At 42.0% G+C, this 20,650-nt stretch overlaps 1 long non-coding RNA gene across 1 annotated transcript; it reads right to left on the reverse strand.

Moving 5' to 3' along the window:
- Nucleotides 1-277: 277 nt before the first annotated feature.
- LOC122110857 lies at nucleotides 278-16,071 on the reverse strand. Its single transcript, XR_006147925.1, has 3 exons — nucleotides 15,820-16,071; nucleotides 15,711-15,712; nucleotides 278-288 (listed from the first exon to the last, which is right to left on the reverse strand). It is a non-coding gene; the product is annotated as an uncharacterized LOC122110857 (long non-coding RNA).
- Nucleotides 16,072-20,650: the final 4,579 nt, after the last annotated feature.

The raw sequence follows: 20,650 nt of genomic DNA on the forward strand, positions 1-20,650 counted from the left end.
TCTGCCGTCATGTATTGCCACCAAGCCCAAAGCAACAGGGCCAATCAGTCAAGGACAGAAACCTATGAAACTGAAGCCATAATGAACTTTTTTCTATTTGTAAATTGATTATCCCCAAAATACTAACACTAGGACTTGTAACAGGTAAATTTTCCAATGGTCTGGACTCGCTACTTTGTCAACTGTCCCTTCCTTCTGAGTACATTTTATCATGTTTCACAACTCATTGTTCTTCATTTGCTTCAGGCTGAGTTATATAGATTGTTAGAATAAAGGATAGGCAAGGCTCTGGGGCTTATATCTGTAATTCTAGGAATGATCAGGATCATGGTTTGATGCCAGACCAGATTAAAAAAAAGTTCACAAGATCTCATGTCAAAACAGAAAGCTAGGCATAGTTATAGCACATACCTGTTATCCATCTACTATGGGAAGCATAAATAAAAGTATCATGGTCCAGGCTGGCCCAGACAAAAAGCAGGACCCTGTCTCAAAAATAACCAGAGCAAACAGGCTACAAGCCCAAAAAGTGATAAAGTGCCCACACTGCAAGTTCAAGACCTTGAGTTAATCCCCAGTACAACTAAAAATTAAAAGTTAGGACAAATCAAGATTTGACAGTGAATCAGGATGTTCTAAGTAAAAGGGGTCATGATAAAGGTTCTAGTCTTAATTGGTTCTTAATTGGGCCTCAGAATGTGGCTTGTGGGGCTGTGATGAGACTGGAACCCAGCACTAATCCCTAGTAGCCTTTCAAAGCCATAAGCTTGTTCTTAATTCTAGCAGGTGCTCCTGATGGGGCTGAATGGCAAGCAAATCTAAATGATAGGGAGTTCCAGGGGTAGTTCTGGGAGGAACAGCAGACTCCAGCTGATTAAGAACTAGAAGATTTCCCACAGTGAAGAGCCACTGGGAAACTATGAGGAGAGTTGGGAAGGGGAGTAATCACAGGTGCCTCCAGGGCAGGAGCTGAATGGGAGAGACAGAGAGACAGAGGCTGTATCTGTGGTATGGGCCAGCTTGGTTGATGGTCATTTGAGAGTCTCATAAGGGTCTTACTTCCACCTCTGAAGGTAGTGATCCCAAAGGCAAAGGAGGATCCTGGTAAGTCCCAAGTAGTTCAGCAGGGAGTCAGGAGACAGGGCACATGCCCACTCTGAGCACCTACCCACCAAGAAATCCAGTCTGAATCCTTAGAAGTCCCCTGCTGGCCAAGTTCAACTCCTTTGAAGGACAAGCTCCAGCTGAATGTGGCCAGTTGAAAATCCGTAGGAGAGGGACCAGGTGGGTGAGTACCGTCAGATGCCCTGGAGTAAGTCCTATCCCTGGCTTATCTCTCTGCCCCCATCAGAGGCTCTCTATGGTTCAGGGGCCAGGCTGAGGCTGGCTTCAGTGAGAAGGCACATTCCTGCTTCAAGTTTTCCAGGAACATGACCTCAAAGGTTGGCCTATGCCTGGGGACACTGCTTCATCAAGCCCCTCACGGACCCAGGATGGCATGGGAAGAGTTGTTAGTCCTCCACAGCTTTCCATCAGCCTGATACCCAAAACCAGGAGGAATCCAGCATGAGGATCTGAGCTGTTCTTACAGCTTCAAGGAAGCTATAAAAAGGAAATTGTCTTCCCTGATGGTTCTTAGAAAGTTAGGTTATTGAGATCAATCCTTAAAATAGATGATGAGACCATGATTATGAATCCTTCTTCTGCATCTCACCTGTCCATGAGGTAAACAGTTTGTTCCACCATATACTTGCGCCATGATGGTTACCACAGACCCAAAGCAACAAAACCAACCAGGCATGGACTGAAGCTTATCTCCAGCATAGTCTTACATTAAAGACGACTACATTAAAGACTTATATTAAAGACTTCTTTACCAGGGGCCACTGGTAAAGAAGTAGAAAGCACCCTGCCTTCACCAATCACACAGCTTCAGTCGCTCCTAGCTGCAAGTGGCCCCACCACCCCCTGAGAACCCCAGGCTGCCAGCGTTCAACTGGATGCTAGGGAATTCACTCCAAGAACACAGAGATCCCTAGGCACTTGTAGGGAATACACTCCAAGAACACAGAGATCCCTAGGCACTTGCAGAGAAAGAGTTTGTTTCATATCTTGCCAGGAGAAATATGAATGATGAAAGCTATCTAGAAACATCTTTTAAAATTAACTGCATACATATTCCTCTGGGAATCCTTCTCTCAGAAATAACAGCATCAGCTCAGGAAAATGTTTCCCAGTGGGTCTGAGCAGTGTTAGAAGCCTTCATTATAGTCGTCGCCCTTGTTTCTAGACCTTATTGGCCCTGAGATGTCTGAACAATGATGGTAAAATATTTCCGATTTGGTCTGGCCCAGTGGTGCATACCTAAGCCCAGCATTCTGGAGACTGAAGCAGGAAAATCTCAAACTTCAAAGCTAGTCTGGGCTCCGTAGAAAGACCCTAATTTCAAAGAAAGTGAATTACAGATTTGGAGGAAGGGATGGGACCTCCAAACTAGGAGTCAGGAAGTACAGGTGGTACATCCAGAGAGGATAAGAAGCTCCATGGACTGTGGCTGAAGAGGGCATGAACCAATCAAGGGACAGGAGACAGAGGTTTTCAAGTGGACCCAGGACTTATTTTAATCAAGATATGCAAACATGGTGAGGAGTATCACAAAGTACAAGTTTCTTTATTCACAGGAGGTACCATATAGCATACCACCCAGCATACCATACAAGACCTGGATTGATATGGAGACAGCATAAGGGAAATAAATACAGACATGACCTTTTATGGTGTTTTGTGTGGGAAGGGAGCAGAAGAGGTGGGGTGAATATGCTAGGATTGGCTGCTTTGAATATGAGGCAGGGGCCACTGCTCCAATTGTCTAGTATGTGTCCCAGTGGGAATTATTGGTCCTGAGCATAAGAGTCTGACAGTGACAGAGGAGACTGGAGGCCATTGCCTGTTGAGCCTATGTAACAAAGGTGTGCTGAAAAAGGAGAATCCCTTACCATTTCTAGGAATTGACTAGCCTTGGATGGGAGTCTTTCCTGGGTCAACAAGCCCAGAGGTCAAAACATGGAAGCAAAAAGACATGTCAATGCAGCCAGCCCCTCCCCTGGCTCAAGATGACCACACGGAAGTCTAAAGAAATAAGACAGGCCAACCAATCTGCAGAGATCAAATCGCAGCAGGCTGCTAGGTGCCCAGAGAGCCAGCAAAGAGAGAGGAAACCATGATGGATGCTGGCTAGCTCAGAAAGCACTGAATTGTATATGAGAATCTTGATGGCACACAGAAGGAATGTGGTGCTTTTCCAAAGCCCAAGGGGACAGGCCATTATTTTTTCACCAGAAATATGTTTGTCTGGTCTTATCCTACAGTTAGAAACTTGAGTGTGATGAGTAACAAAGGCTTGGGGGCGGGGCAAGGGGGGGAGGGGGGGAATGAGAGAAGTCAATAAGGGATTGAGATAGTCTTTTCCACTTGTGCCAAAACTGAATTCCAAGGACTTGGGTGGCCTTGAAGACTCTGGTAGGTCAGGGAATGAAACATAATCTGAATGGGACACGTGACTTCTAATGAAGTGTGTGTGTGTGTGTGTGTGTGTGTGTGTGTGTGTGTGTGTGTGTGAGAGAGAGAGAGAGAGAGAGAGAGAGAGAGAGAGGCTATAGCTTTCCCCCCTGTTCCTGTGTAGGGTCTTCATCATGCCTTGCTGAAGGGCAGCTCATAAACAGTGAAAATTTCACTCTCTCCCTCTCTGTCTGTCAGTCTGTCTCCACCCCCGCCCTCACAGTGCTGGTCCTGGGGCTTGAACTAAGGGCTCCAGCACTGTTCTGGAGCTTCCTTTTCTGAGAAAAGATTAGCCCTCTACCCTATGGGGTAGAGGGCTGTAGCCTCACTTCTGGCTTCTTGGTAGTTCATTTAAAATAAGAGTTTCATGGACTTTCCTGCCCGGGCTTAATTCAAACCATGAACCTCAGATCTCTGCCTCCTGACTAGCTTGAGTTACAGGCATGAGCCACTGGTGCCCAGCTATTCCTCTTATTTTAAAGAAGACAAACAGAGCAGAAACATTCTTTTCACAGTACTAGACTTAGAACTTAGACAGAGTTTGTCTTCATCTCAGCCAAAAGCTTGGTCTTTTCTCCAGCCCTTAGACTACTTCCATAGAAAAGATACTGATCTGGTTCTTCTGTTGGGCTGGCATCTGGGATGGTCAAAAAAATGGCAATGGCTCCCTTGGGCTACCAGTAGCCTTATTTCATGTGCACGAGAATCTCTCAGCTGGGAGGGCTGCACATCTGCACACTGTGTCCATCTGTTCCCCAATCCAGCTGGCCAAATCACTTCACTGAGCAGGCAGAGTCCCTGAGGAAAGTCCCTGAGCACAGACAGAGGCAACACTTGGATCCCATTGGCCACTGGGAAATCTCTTTGTATGACCATGTTTTGCCTGAAAAGCCTGGATGTTCCCAGTTCAGTCTGCCTGCCCCATTCTCATCATAAGAGAGGCCTTATGATTCAACACAACTGCTGACCTTCAGCTGCCTGAATTAATATGCTGTATCCACACTAAGACACCATCATTTCTTACCCTTCGGCCACCCCTCTCTCTAGAACACTCTGTACCCACCCCCATCAGAAGGCCTGTATTTCCCAGTATGTTCCTCATCCACCTCTGTGGCCCTACAAACACGCAGATAGATAGCACAGCCTGCCCTTGCTTATTAAAATAAGGGCCAGATGCCTGCCTACCAAACCCATCCTCTCCTCAAAAAGAACAGAGAAACAGAGGCACAGTCCCTGATGCGTAGGAATACTGCTCACCCAAGAGTCAGGACCCAGCTCTGGGATCTCCTCTCTCTTTCCAGTGGGGCTGAATTTAAAAGTCCAAGGTTCTTAAACTTTAAAGAACACCCAAGTCCGGTGGGGAATCCTGTTAAGATATAGATTTGGATGTATAGTTCAAATGATGCTCTCGGCCTAGACTATCTTTGAAGAGCAAAGACTTCAGAACAGAGAGCTCTTTATTGCAAACACATGTGTATCTGCATGTATGCTTATGTGTATGCATGCATGCATATATGTGTATGGCCCATATATATTTAAATATGTATTTGCTAGGACCCGCAATAGCAACGTAAAAGGGAATATTGTCGGAGAATCTGTCTCATTCTGAATTGAACTACCTTACAGAGCTCCAAGTGTTTTCAACTCTTCAAGCTGCAAGTTGTTATCATTTTGCTAACATTAATAAATACATCTAAAAAATGTTATACTTCTACTAAACTCAAGAGGTATTTTACAGGTTGGTATAGAAACAGATGGTGAGGGCTCCTGGGTTGCAATCCTGTGTCTCAGGCCCTCAGGGGGTCACACTGGTTTGGAGCTGAGGAAATTGGAACTGACGGGCTCCAGAGACAAGGGCAAGTGCTGGAATCACCTTGTGGCTCTGCTCACCTCAAGGCTTCATCAGACTGACAATGGCTGCTTCACAAGCTGATTGCTTTCAGCTTCGCAGTGGGCGGGGCTCACAGTGAGAAAATCACCTGTACTTTCCTTGCTAGTAGTTTAGGAAGACAAATATTAATATCATTTGACAGAAAAGGAATGATGATTGGAGCAGATGCTTTGGGTTTTGTCTTCGCTCTTTCCTTCAGTTTTGCCTCACCCGTTGGAGGTGAGGCTCAGTCACTGGCCTGAGGCTGTTGTAGGCCCCAGATCTCTTGCTTCTCTTTTTATAGATTAAATTCTCGAGAAAGATACGATGAGGCTGCTGGGGAGACCTCCTGAAGGGGCCCACGTTCTGAGAGACTAAAGTTGATGAGCATGTTAGTTGACTTTCCATGACTATAACAAATACTTTGGATAATTTACTTATAAAACAAGCAGAAATGGTCAAAAGGTATGTACGTATGACCATATCAGATGATGCTAAGTGAGGTTTTTTTTCTTGCTTGCTGTTGTTTTCAGTGTACTTATAATGTATTTTTGGTTTATTTTGTATGTTCTTCCCTCGTGGTATAACCCCTGTTTTCACTGTATTTGATTCTGGTGTCCTGCATCTTGTATATACAATTTTCTAATTTGGGGAGGCGAAGGGAAATAACAAAATGCTGAAACAAGGATACAGGTTGACCCATTGTAACAATGACATATACAAGAGATATGTTGAAAATGAACTTTACAACTTCTGGAGGAGGAGGAAGGAGTTGGGGAGGTGGGGAGGGAAGGGATGATAAGAGAAAAACAAAGGAGGAGGTAACAATGCTCAATAGGAAATGTACTCATTACCTTACTCATGTAACCATAACAGTATATATATATATATACTGCATATACAGTATATATGTGTGTACATATATATATATATATATATATATATATATATATATATATATATACACACTTATAAAGAGAAAAGGTTCATTTGGGGCTCACAGTTTTGGAGGTTCCAAGTTCATGACTGGTTGACCCCATTGCATTTGGGCCTGTCTAAGGCAGCACATGACAGAGCAAAACCAAGAACTTCATGATGATCAAGGAAGTAGTAAGCAAACAGAGAACAGAGAAATGGCCAGGGTCTCCAAGTCCCCTTCAAGGGCACCTCAATGATCTAAGGCCATTCCACTAAGTTTCACCTCAGTTTACACAGCTTCTCATCAGCACCATTCCGGGACCAAGCCTTTAGAACATGAGCCTTTGGAAGACATTCCACATACAAACCAGAGATATTGTTTTGCTATTTCTTTCTAGCTATCCAGCAGTCTTCCTGTTGTCAGATGGCAGCCCCCTTTAAATAAATGATCAGTTCTCTTCCCAAACATTTCCTACCTCCCACAAATATTTGAAATTTTACTGGGCTGTATGTCTAGGTCACCTCTGAACCCGTTCAAGGGTCCTTGAGTTGATAAACAATGCTTAGCACATGTCCTATGATTAAATACACATCTCTCCAATGACTCCTACCCTCTGACATGCAAGCTCCTGGCTTTGTTGTCAGCTTCTTTCAGCTCTGCTCAGTCCTCTCTGGAATTATTCTAAGCTCTCTGGCACCATCTACCGGAATCCTGGCGTCATGGCTAAACTGAAAAGGCAACTTCCCAGAGTTCCTATAAGGCCCAGACAAATGTCCCACTACTTACATCCTTCCAGATTCTAATCTACTCCTAGTACCACTGAAAAGCATTACAAGTATGCTGTGAGGTTTTTGGAGTGTGATAGGAAGAATTCGGGATTAAGAATCAATCCAGTTCAGTACAAGCACACTAGCTGTGTGTCATGGAACATGTTACTCAGGCTAAACACTATTTTATTCACTCCTGGACTGCCTTGAAAATCTGCTACCTGGATTAAATTTGTTAATTGAGTTACAGGAAAGGCCCCTGAGATGGGATGTCATTTTATTTCTGTGATTGTCATTCATGTTTTTATTAAATTATTTCTAAAAGCTGGCTAGCATGCTGTCAGTACCATCTCAATAGCTATTATTCTATCACTACCCAGTTTGTTTTGCTCTAAACTTGCTTTTTTTTTTCAGTCATGGGGCTTGAACTCTAGGCCTGGACGCTGTTCCTCAACTCTTCAGCTCAAGGCTAACATTCTACCACTTGAGCCACAGTGCTACTTCCAGCTTTTTCTGTTTATGTGGTGCTGAGGAATCAAACCCAGGGCCTCATGCATGCAAGGCTAACACTCTACCATTGAGCCACCTACCCAGCCCCATAAACTTGCATCTTTACAGTATGAAAGACTTTCCACTTGTAGCCCAACTGAAATCTATGATTGTAGTACAAAACAGATAATGGCTCAATAGTCTCTAGAATGATCTTCCCTGTTCTACATTTGCCAGCAGATGGGAATTAAGAAACACACCTTGGACATTTTTCATTCCAGACTGACACTAGGGATTTTAGCACCCTACCAGCCATTTGGAGGCTGTATGGATTTAAAAAGAACCTTTAATAGGAGGACATTTGCCTCCCAGCCCACTACCAATATAAATATAGGTATCTCCCTGCCATTGAATCTCTCTGCTTCTCTGCTGTGAAGCTGAGAGCAGCTAGCTGTTGACTGTGGGTGACTTCAGTTCGGGTGAGTTCAGTTCCTTGCCCTCATTTCTGGAGCCTCTTCCCGTTCAATTTCCACATCCATGGTCATCCACTTGGATGTTCAATGAACTTTCCATTTATAGGAGTAAGAGAAGAGTACAAAAACCCCTGTTCCAATTAATACATGTGTATATACAAGGGAGAACTCAAATAGTGTAGTTCCTTAGAAAGGCAAAGTTCAACAAATAAACACCACAAAGTGAGTACTTGAAAAGGATGGGGTGGGGTCGAGGGGAGAGAGGTAGACAAATGAAGAGGAGAAGAGAGGAGAATTCAGTTAAGAATTCAGTGTAGGGGCTGGGAAAGTAGTTAGTGGTAGAGTGCCTGCCTTGCATGCATGAGGCCCTGGGTTTGATTCCTCAGAACCACATAAGCAGAAAAAGCTGGAAGTGGTGTTGTGGCTCAAGTGGTAGAGCACTAGCCTTGAGCTGAAGAGTTGAGGCACCCAGGCCCAGACTTCAGGCCCCATGACCAACAAGGAGGAGGAGGAGGAGGAGGAGGAGGAGGAAGAGGAGGAGGAAGAATTCAATATATATCCAACAAAACTAAGTAGAGTGAGAGAAGGGGTGAATATGGAGGGATGGGTGAGAATGTTGAAAGGGGTGACATTGATCAAGATGCATTGTACTTACCAGGAGCCCTTGGCTCACATCTGTAATCCTAGCTACTCAGGAGGCTGAGATCTCAAGATCATAGTTTGACACTAGTCCAGGCAGGAAAATCCATGAAATTCCTATCCCCAATAAACTACCAAAAAGCCAGAAGTAGAGTTGTCTCTCAAGTGGTTGAATACTAGACTTAAGCAGAAAAGCTAATGAACAGCACCCAAACCTTGAGTTTAAGCCCCAGGAATCTCTCTCTCTCCTCTTTCTCTCTCTCTCTCTCTCTCTCTCTCTCTCTCTCTCTCTCTCTCTCTCTCTCTCTCTCTCTCTCTCTCTCTCCATAAACTGCTTTGTTAATGGCAACTCTATTGTACAACTACTTAAAGATATTAAATAAATAAATAAATTCATTTATCTATAGTGCCTGAGATGAGCATGTATTAGGGGTAATAGAAATAGAAAAGCTCAAAGATGCTCTTTCTAGCTTCTCGCACTACCTGACAGTATGGCTGGACCTCTGAGTTTCCATGTGTTCCTCAGTCCACACATGCAAGCAGCTATGGAATTCACCTATGTCTGGGCCCACCCTGCCCCAGGCCAAGAGTGTCTAGAGTGACTATAGAAGCTGAGGACAGCAAACCAAAGCTCAAGGGTATATGACAAGCTCATGCAAACCTCTAGAGACACAACAGCAAATATCCTTTTCTCAAATGAGTAATTTTTTAACTTCCTTTGCCTTTAGGGTTGAATATGTATCACAAATCTGGGCGGCAAGAAAGAGGAAAGAGGAAGTAAATAGGTAAGAATGTTTGCAAAACTCCATGAAAGGGAACCTGATGTGTTCTTATAACCCTTGCCCATTCCCTTCTTCCTGCCAGAAATGCTGGATGAAATGACTGGAGGTTGGCAGCAATCTTGTGGCCATGAGATAAGCATGCACTAAGAAAGACAAAAAGAAACCAAGGTGGAGCTTCCCTTACAGACTTCCACTGACCATGTACACATTTCACATTGTATAAATGAAATCTTTCACTGAAATAAGCCACTATTTTTTTAATACCTGATAGTTGTGGTAGAAAAGATATTCTAGGCAGACCAATATGAGGGCTAGTCAGCTGCACCGTTGGTCATGAAAGAAGGAAAGTAGTATTCTTATTTTGTTCATTACTTAATATACATCATTGGCCTAACAATTCTAAATTCACAAAGAAGACACCTGACCAGTTTGGATAGCATCTGAATTTCATTTCCCAGGTCCAATACCACTCATGTATTCTCCAACTTCGAATGATGGCAGTTGACTAAGAAAAGACTTAAAAACTTTTAGCACACTGCATGGCACAGTTTCCCTTGGTTAATTTAAGGAATGTTTTCTGAAGCCTGGAGCCCTATCTGTGTAGTAAGGAGACACTGTCTGAAAGACCTGATGGAGATGCATTCCTAAGATCCTAACATACTATATTTTACTAAGAATTATGAGCTTTGCTGATTATTTAAACAATAGTGAAAAAACAAACTTAGACTCATAAAAATACTCTATGTTATAAAATACACACTAATAAAAGAAAATTTATGTACTCAGCTGGGAACTGCACAGCTCCAAAGAGGCGAATGTGGCCAAGTACAGAAAAAATGTTAGCTGTTGCATAGAGACAAGTGATCAGGAGGCCTAAGTTAGACTCTGCTGAAGCTCAGTCCTCTGTGGGAGTATACAGTTGTCCCCAATGACGTCACACGCTAAGACAAAGCTTTTTACCCTAGGAGTTGAGGGCTTGGTGGTACAGGCTTCCAACAAAGGCCAGGATATCCAAAATGTAGACAAGCTGGAAGTGGAACCACTAGGCAAGAAGTCTTCAGAACCACAGAGAATCCAAACACAGCTTACTGACAGATGCTAACTGTGTCTCTAGCCATTTCTAGACCATGTTGGCTGTAACATTATGTGAATCTACCAAACCAATCAGGTCTGACTGGAGATACTTTTGTGTGTAGTCCTTTTCTGTGTGGTTAGAGGTATTGAAGAGACACTGGATTCCTCCCAACTGAAGGGCCCACGGCCTCAGATCTGGTGGTCTAGATTTTCTAGGTCTAGAAAACAATGGGCTGTGCCTTTGGGGTTCAGCTTGATCCTCTGCTCCTTTGAGGCAGGTGTAAGCCCTTAATATATGCATTGGGTCTTTAAAAAAATTTTGGTCAGTCATTGTGGGTTAAAATGATTTGCTAGAACATAAAAGAAATGGTAGGAAGAAAAGATGCAGAGGTAATGACCTCTTTGTAGAATTCATTCCACTAGAGAGAGTTGAGTGTACAAGTCTCATTGGCACAGGACTTACATGCAGGTGTGCCAAGACTTGTTTAAGAATGCATGACAGGTTAATACATTTTTTAGTGGAAGTATACAGAGGCTCTCAAACACTGGGAAAATAAATGACAGTAAACTACAAAGTATCTTTCATACATGCATGCACACATACATCTTTTTCTTAGCAAAATGAGTTCAGAGACAACATAATAAATTAATATGGTACAGATTTCATTAAATGGAATATGGTTGTACTAGCTCCAAAAATAATAATTCATTCCTTATACTTCCTAACAAATAGACTTTTGTTCCTTCTTTCAAACTGCTTGTTAATTTTGCCTTGTGCCAGGCTTGATGTGCTACACTAGGAGTGAAAAATGAATAAAACATAAATACTATCTTTATGGAATAGCCACATGGCATGGTTAAGTCATGTGGCAATGAGATTGCTAGCTTTTCTTTATATATGTCTGTGGAAAATTAAAACCTGTTTGTGACTCAGCTTTCTTATCTGCAAAATGGGCTTCATCATAATGCCTGCCTGGTCAGATTGTTTCAAAGATTAGAGTTATTAGTTGTTAACAACTTCTGGAAGGGGGAAGAGTATTAAGTGGCTTTTTAAAAATTTTGTCAGTCATGGGGCTTGAACTCTAGGCCTGGGTGCTATCCCTGAGCTCTTCAGCTCAAGGCTTCTGCTCTACCACTTGAGCCACAGAGCTACTTCCAGTTTTCTGGTGGTTAACTGGAGATAAGAGTCTCACAGACTTTCCCGCCTGGGCTGGCTTCGAACCACAATCCTCAGATCTCAGCCTCCTGAATAGGTAGTGTTACAGGCATGAGCCACCAGCACTTTGGCTATTAAATGCTTTTAAAGAAACAAAGAGGGCAAAACCAGACATGTAATCAGATCATACAAGCCAAGTGAAAAGCATTATGATAAAGTTGTCTTCTAGAAGCTCAAAGAGGGGCCCTATCAGCACTTCACAGTAGAGCAGGAAATATCAGAGAGAAGAGAAATCATCCTAAAACTGAATCTTGCAGGATTCACAAGGGTAGATGGAGAAAAAAGGGAAGCAGAAATTCCTTGAAGTCCAGGCACCTAAGCTGCCTTTTAGTCTTGTCTGGGACCTCCTAAGCACCATGTGGGGAGATGAGCCTCAGTGTAAGGAAAGCAATTCCCCGCCCCCTCTCCCCCCAAGAGCAGAGTGGTGCTTGTGAGTTTCCCTTGGCTCTGACCTCTTAGACCTTGGACAGCTAGTCAGCCAGACTCCTAACAGTCAGGACATCTGCTATCTGATCAGCGTGACCTCGCCAATTTCTCTATCAGAAATGTACTGCAGTGGGGATTCCCCATGGAGGCAGCAGACAGCTATGTTTCTGATGCATCTAGAGGGCTTCACATTTAAGAGATAAAGAAGAGAGGAGGTATGGTGGCTGGTGAATTCTAATCTTCCATGGGCATCTCTGAAGAGCTGCCTCCCAGAAAGCCCCAGCTGGGCCTAAAAGAGAACTAAATCTAATTGGTTTAGGACAGTAGGGATACATCTTCATAATTGTCTGAACAGAATTTAGGATGAATCCATGAAAAATATGAGCCCACTCATGAAATTCATAGCCTTCATCTTCTTCTTGTGCAACTAAATTAAATATTAGAACGCTATGAGTATCACCATACCATGCCCTAACTCTGTTCTGACTCATTTGCTACTATTTTTCCTTTTAATACCAACTGGCTTCTTCTGTAACAGTCCCTAATTACCTAATGTTCTAAGGCATAAGGGAGTAATGAAGGGATAAGGGATTGTAAGCGATAAAAAACAAAAGGTCTATCCACCATTGCGTGTTATTACCTTCCCAAGTAACTTCCCAGACTTCAGTAGTTGACGCACATGAGAAAGATGAATTATAACTTGCTCATCCAGAATTCAGTAATTAGGCAGAGGCAAGTTGCTACCTGCTTACTGCACCTGGGGAGGATTTGGCCTTGGGTACTGCAGGTTTACAGGATTCCCACACTCCTACAAATGGAGGCATTGTTTGGTAGCTATTCTTATTCATGGAGCTCCCACAAATACATGTTTGTATAACTTCAATAACCACAGCACCAAAATCTTAGTTCTATGTGTATCTGAAATAGCCCCCTTTTATCCCCCCCCCCCCACCAATCACCTATTTTCTCTCTCTCTTTTTTTTAACTTGAACCAAAGATTTAAAGAGAAAGAGGTGTTTGGACCACATTCACCCTCAATCCTGTTATAGAAGCCAGAGAATAGCCCAAGTACAGCTATTGCACACTATTCAATTAGGGTCTGTCGCCTGAGTATATCTGGCTCTCAGACAGGCAAGCTTCAACGTGGACTTGGTAGAAATCAGATTCACTACAGGAAGGGATAGGGGGAACACTAGGGCTCCTAGGCATGGGTCAAAACTTCTTAAGTAGGGGCTGGGAAGGTGGTTCAGTGGTAGAGCGCTTGCCTTGCATGCCTGAGGCCCTGAGTTCGATTCCTCAGCACCACATAAGCAAAAAGAATAAAGCCAGAAGTGGCACTGTGGCTCAAGAGGTAGAGTGCTAGCCTTGAGCTGAAGAGCTGAGGGACAGCGCCCAGGCCCAGAGTTCAGGTCCCATGACTGGACCAAAAAAAAAAAAAAAACTTCTTAAGTAAAGATCCCAAATTATAGCAAATCAAAGAAAGACTGGATAAATAGGATTACATCAAACTGAAGAGTTTCTGCCTACCAACAGACATAGCTAGCAAGATAAATAGAAATCCCACTGAATAAGATAAGATCTTTACCAGCTATGTATCAGACAAGGGTCTTATATCTAAAATATAATTAGGGGTCAAAAATTAATCCCCCAAAAAACCAATGCTGAAAGAAACAACAACCCAATTAATTAATGGGCTAAAGACTTAAAGAGAGACTTCTCAGAAGAAGTAATAATGGCCAATAGAAACATGAGGAAATGTTCAACATCTCTGGCTATAAAGAAAATACAAATCAAAACAACACTGAGATTCCACCTCACCCTAGTTAGAGTGACCATTATCAAGAACACTAACAAAAACATACGCTGGCAGGGATGTGGCCAAAAGGGAATACTACTACACTGTTGGTGGGAATATAAACTTGTTACCAGCACAACCACATTCATTGCAGCATTGCTTACCATAACCAGGATATGGAATCACCCCAGATGCCTCTAAGTGAACAAATGGATCAAGAAAATGTGGTATATATTTACAATAGAATTCTATGCCCCATTCATAAGGAAATGTAAAGACTTGGGGAAAAATTATATTAAGCCAAGTTAAGCCAGACCCAAAGAAACATAGGCTGTATGGCTTCCCTCATTAATTAGACTGTGCCTGTACATCTACAAGTCAATGGATGGTAAAAGACCAAAAAAAAAAAAATACACTTAGACATCATGAGTTAAACAGGACTCTAAACAGTCAGTCACATACAGTGAAACCAAAGGAGGATATTCTTAGGAGAGTATCACAATGGCTCAATTACTATGTGCATACTCATATAAAATATTTATCAGGACTGGGAAGGTGGCTCAGTGGTAGAGTGCTTGCCTCACATGCATGAGGCCCCAGATTTGATTCCTCAGCACCACATAAACAGAAAAAGCTGGAAGTGGTGTTGTGGCTCAAGTGGTAGAGCACTAGTCTTGAGCACAGACAAGCTCAGGGAGAGTGCCCAGGCCCAGAGTTCAAGCCCCAGGAACAATAATTCATACCACAAAATTGAGAAAATTAAGGTATGGGCTGGTCTAAAGTGGAGCAAGATAGTTGAAGGGGGTCACACAGATCAGATAAATTGCAGTCATCCACTGCTTTGTTAAATGATACCGCCCTTGTAAAAATACTAAAAGATAATTTTATAAAAGATTCCCAGAAAAACCGGAAGGCAAGTATATAAAATAAAAGATTTGCACTCCAAATAGGTCAGAACTTTGGGAGATAGAAAAAAGAAGAAGAAAACTTTTTTCGATCTAGATTTCAAAAAATAAAAATTCATGTCCTCTGTGGCCATAAATATCCAAGGGTACAAATCTAAAGCCCACAGCGCTGATAGCAGCAATCTTCCCACAAGGTGGAAGTATTATATTTTAATAGTTTTACAAGTACACTTATTTTCATGAGTTTTATTCTTTTTTTTATAAGACCAACCATTTATTTAACTTGGGGTAACATAGTATGTACAGGTGAGCGTATAAATTAAAACAACAAACAAGACAGAGTAGTTGTTGCTAGTTACATTCACAAAGATTTAATTCAGATTACTTTTAGATTTAACAAAGATGTAGAGAAAAGCACTTGTGTACACTGCTGACAACACTGAGAAAGTCATGTGACTGAGTGAACATAAACACTTTGGGAGATCTATCACATCAAGAAAACAATTGTATAAAGTGATTTTTAACCAGCATTGTTTAGGCAATGAATGTCAACAGGGCAATAGTTTCGTACATTACATACAGTGTATCCATAGTATATGATGTATAAATACAGAAAGGCCTACACATTGGAAGCAATATTGCTGTGTACTGAATGGACCCATTGAAAACTCTCCAGGGCAACTCATATATATGGATGTTTAGAGAGGGTAGGGGAGCTAGATGCATCTAATCTGTCAATATCCTTTAAACAGATGAGGTTCAGAAAGCTTGGGCAAATTAACTTTTTTGTTTTGAACATCTTGTTTTATTTTCCTAACCAATAAACGAAAACGAATACATAAAATGAAAACTGGATTTTTAAAATGAAAAAGTAAAGAAAAAGATAAAGTTGATAGCTCAAGAAACATCAGCATTCTACCACAGCTGAATTCTGCACTAGTTCAAGACTTAGCCAAGGCTGTGACAAAAGTGTAACTTGTACATTTGAGATGGAGTTCTATAATTATAGCTGCGAATAAAATTGGCACCATGCGCCACTTGTACATACTATGCTACATTTACTTGGTTTTTAATGAAGGTTGTGGTCATTTTTGCTTTTAATAGCTTAATTCATCTAAATGTCATTATTTCCTATTCTGGGGTAACCTGTAAGTCATATTAAAAAGGTTTTTGGGGTTTTTTTTAAAATTTTTTTTGTTTTTAAGCTGCTTTCAGTTTACCAGGACTCCAACTGATGTATATAATTGTCACTTACATGTTTATATACTTAACTGTTTTAATGTACCTGGATTTTCCTTTTGATATGGTAAAGATACATAAGACAGATAGTTTCATAGGACATAACTGCATGTGAGCTTAGTCATTTTAGAGAACTTCTTACCTAGTTCTGTTTCTCAGTCAAAGCTCACACCATCTCATCCCTAGTTCTCTTGTGTTGTTTCTTCAGGTGCTTGCTGCTCTGCCTGTTTTTTACCACTTTCATGAACTGACATATCATGTGTACATAAAAAGAAACAATGGAATTAAGGATGTGACTTCAAACCCCAGGTCCTCAAAAAAGGAAAAGAAAAAGGAAACAAACAATAAACAACAGGGTCATTCCCATTCATCTACTAATTGAAAAAATGAGAACCTGTCCGGAAAACCAAAGGTAAAGATGAAAAAAACCTCATCTCTGACAGCCATGCAGGTTCTAATTCTCCCATTGTGACCATCTAGCCCAGAACTCTTGACTATGTATGTCAATAATCTCAATGTTATTTTGAACTCTTCCCTTTGATATTGAACTTTAGTTTCTGTCATTTCTACTTTATAAGTGTGGGGGCCACTACACGTAAAGCACAGGTGAAGAGCTATGTATGAGCTGTGGAGATGAGGAAGAGTGTGGCTAGCATTCTCACTTGTAGCATGTTATCTTGTTTGTGTATTATAATGAACAAGTTATTTTATAGTACAACACCCAATTGGCAGCGTCTCAGTGCTGAAGGCATTGGGTGATACTGGCATCAGCCTCTCCAAGACAACATCCCTCCTTATTGTGGCTTGGGATCCAGATTGCCTTAGTCTTATACCTCTGTTCCTGGAACAAAACCTTCCCCAGAATTAATTACCATAGGACAGTTATGCAGAGATAGGATTTTCCCTACCTCTGCCCACAGTAACTAAAACGTAGGTGCACAGCCAATCCACTCTCAGAGAACCTATCAAGGGAACAGAGCTAGATGAGAAACTAACAGTACCACCTATTAGCAATACTATGAAAATAATATTATTGCCCCCAATTTGCAGGTGAGAAAACGAGAAAGCATTAGGTTAATGCCTTACAAGGTTATTCAGTTAACAGATTGCACAGCTGGAATCTGCACTCAGATCTGATGACCCCACAACTGGGCTATGGCATCTCCATGTATAGATACATGTTACACAGCCTTCCTAATCATTGCTGCTGCTTTTAGTCATTGAGCATTCAGAGAGTACCTACCACATGTCTCACACATTCATAAGAATGAACAGGATGCTGAGCACCAGTGGCTCACACCTGTAATCCTAGCTACTCAGGAGGCTGAGACCTGAGGATTACGGTTCATAACCAGCCCGGGCAGGAAAGTCCGTGAGCCTCTTATCTCCAATAAACCACTAGAAAACCGAAAGTGTTGCTGTGGCTCAAGTGGTAGAGCACTCACCTTGAGCTGAAGAACTGATGGACAGTGCCCAGGCCCAGAGTTTAAGCCCCACCACAAAAAAAAAAAAACAGAATGAACATGGCTAGGGGTCATGTCCTCTAATTGCTATTGGTCTAAAGCAGTGTCATAGGTGAGATAGTAAAAATAAAATAAAATAAAGTGCACACCTCTACTCTGGGCAGGCAAGTAGGAGATAGAAAAATACAGTAATGCTTCACAAGGGAGCAATTAGCAGAGCACTTCAGTTTGGCACTGTTAGTTGAGCATCTAACCTATGCCAGGCACACAGAGTGGTGGAAAAGTAGAACTGACAGCCACCCCGCCTGGGCTTGAGTGGAGACCATTAAAGCCACTAGTACATGTCTGGCCTAGCCAACTCTTTCTAGGTAGCATCTGTCCTGACTGGGCACAGCCTTGTTTCTCCTTGGCTAATGTCTGGATCGTGATAGTTGTAAAATCTTTTGAATATCCCTCTGTCACCACTTACTCCTAAAACTTAGGTTGTTCACTTCTCCACAGCTGTATTTCCTTATCGGTGAGACAAAAACAGTAAACGTACCTACCTGAAATCCCATGAGAAGTTAATGTAAGACTGTGCTTAGAATAATGTCTGGTGTGTGTGTGTGTGTGTGTGTGCGCACACACGCGCGTTTGTGTGTAGTAAGTTCTCAGTAAATATTAGCTATGATAAAGCTTTGCTCCCAAAGCATGAACAGTGAGCTTTCCAGAGGTAAGATATCCAGACAGAATGGCCAGATTGCTCAAGGCAGACACTGGATTCCCATGATGAGCAAATTGCAGGTCTTGACATCTGCCATCAGCTCAGAGCCACAGAGACAGTTGGAGAGCAACAGCCAGTAGGGTGCAAGGATTCCATGGCCCATGTCCAGCCAGAACCAAGCCACTGCACACACACAAGCTTGCTCCCCTCCAGAACATGCAGATGTTCTGTCTCGGTTCTGGAACAGGCCTTTGGAGCCCATTCAAATGTGGATAAATATTTAGATTCAATCAAAACTACTCCAGATTGTTGGCTTTTGTGTTAGATAAACAGGATAAGCAAATTTGGCATGAATGAAAACTGGCAATAAATACTCTTTCCCTGTCTTTCTAATTGTTCAAAGCCAAATGCTCCAAGCCTAGTGTCTCTTTTAGAATGTCCAAAAGGGTTTCTGGCTTGCTTGTTTAGTTTGGTTATTAATAAAAGTTCTTTACATTATGCAGACCTCTTTCATACATGAGATCACACAATATAGCCCAGAGGAGAGTAAGAGAGGTGACCTCAGCCTCACACTAGATCATGGAAAGTGGAAGATGGATGTGCATTATCTGGAGGCTCGTAGGTATTTCTTGTGTGAATAAGACAAGAAGCCAACACTCTGTAATTGTCCATCCCTCTCTACTAAGTGACCAGCTGGAACTTCATGCAACACACTCCTCCCTCGGACTGCCCATCACAGATATGTTGACATGCACCCCTCTGTCCCATCCCCAAACACATAATATAACAGCTGCTGCCATCAGGCTTCAGGCAAGGAACAGAGTGGCTTATCACAGCAAGGTCAGGCAGCCCAGGTTATGCCCCTGCTATGGCAACCTTTATCTGCACAAACCATTGTAAAAATGATCTGCACATGGTCTGATGCTTTGTGAACAAACAAACAAAAATTTAAGCATATGCCCTCTATTTCCTAAAATGAGCATTTAAAGATGGGACAGAATAAAATATATATTTTGAATCTTTATCAAAATTCATAGACAAACACGATAATAATTAAAAAAAGAAATATTGGTTCTACTAGGTTGCAGATTTTTTCAAACACACCGAGGCAGAAAAACATCATTTAAAACCAGGAGGGGAAAGAGGTATACAAAATGTCCTATACCAGTCAGGACAAGGTTCCTCCCCTCCCCAACCCCCACTGGCCACATGTTTTGGTTGAGATTGGTTTGGGACTTGAGGCAGAAAGATGAGAAAGTGTGACAGACAGACTGAGTATGAACAAGGTATATTGGATACATATAGGAACTTGTTGAAAGAAAACACCTTGCACAACTAATTGATGCCAATAAAGAATTTGGGAAGAAACAAAAAGAGGAAGTAACAATACACAATCAATCCAATATATTGAAGGTTTCAAATGATCAAAAATTAGGTCCAGAGGGTGTGGGAGGGGGAAAGGGAAGGAACAGGGAGAGAGTGGGAGTGGCAGAGAAGGAGGGAAAACCATAATCTTTTCTATTATGAGAAATCAAGAGATCACTTGAAAAATACCAAAGTCCTTTTATCAACTCTTCTATATTTATACACAATAGGCACTACTCAACTTGTATTAGTCATTTAGACAATTATTTCAAGAGCAATGCCTGCTGTGCTTATCTTTATATTGATGCTCCTCAGTGGAGAGGGACCATTAAGTTAGCACCATTCCTCTCCATGAACTACTCAACCAGGCATCCCAAAGATGTCGCAGGTATTGGCCTGACAAGAAGGAATCCAAAGCCAGGCACCAGTGGCTTCTGCCTGCAGTCCTGAGGATCCTGGTTCAAAGCCAGTCTGGGCAGACATATTCGAAAGAATCTTATCTCCAATTAACCACCAAAAGCTCAACACTCCACTCAAAAGATAACTATAGCAAACAAAGAAACAAAAAGGGGGGGGGGTAGAGTGTGTGGCTCAAGGAGTAGAGCATCTGCCTCACAAGTATGAATCCCTGAGTTCAAACCCCAATACTGTCAATTAGAAATCTCTTCAGAGAACTACTTTGTTAGATGGCAACTCCTTTGTACATGTAAAGATACTTTAAAAATCAAAATCTCTTCAGGTGTAAACTAAGGGTAAATCAAACAATTTATATATAAGCTACCAGCCAGAACAGCCAAAATTGCAGTTTTTGAATGAAGTCAAAACCACTGTTGGCAAGAATATAAAGCAAGTAAAATAATTCTACACATCTATAATGTGCTCTATATTCTTATTCTACTAGTACAAGGCTAAATTGGTAGATTGCTGGAGGGTAGAACACAAATATGCAGTAACAGATCTACTACAT

The sequence above is a fragment of the Dipodomys spectabilis genome, unplaced genomic scaffold (assembly GCF_019054845.1).
Source record: "Dipodomys spectabilis isolate Male_0828 unplaced genomic scaffold, ASM1905484v1 ptg000081l, whole genome shotgun sequence".
Taxonomy (NCBI): Eukaryota; Metazoa; Chordata; class Mammalia; order Rodentia; family Heteromyidae; genus Dipodomys; species Dipodomys spectabilis.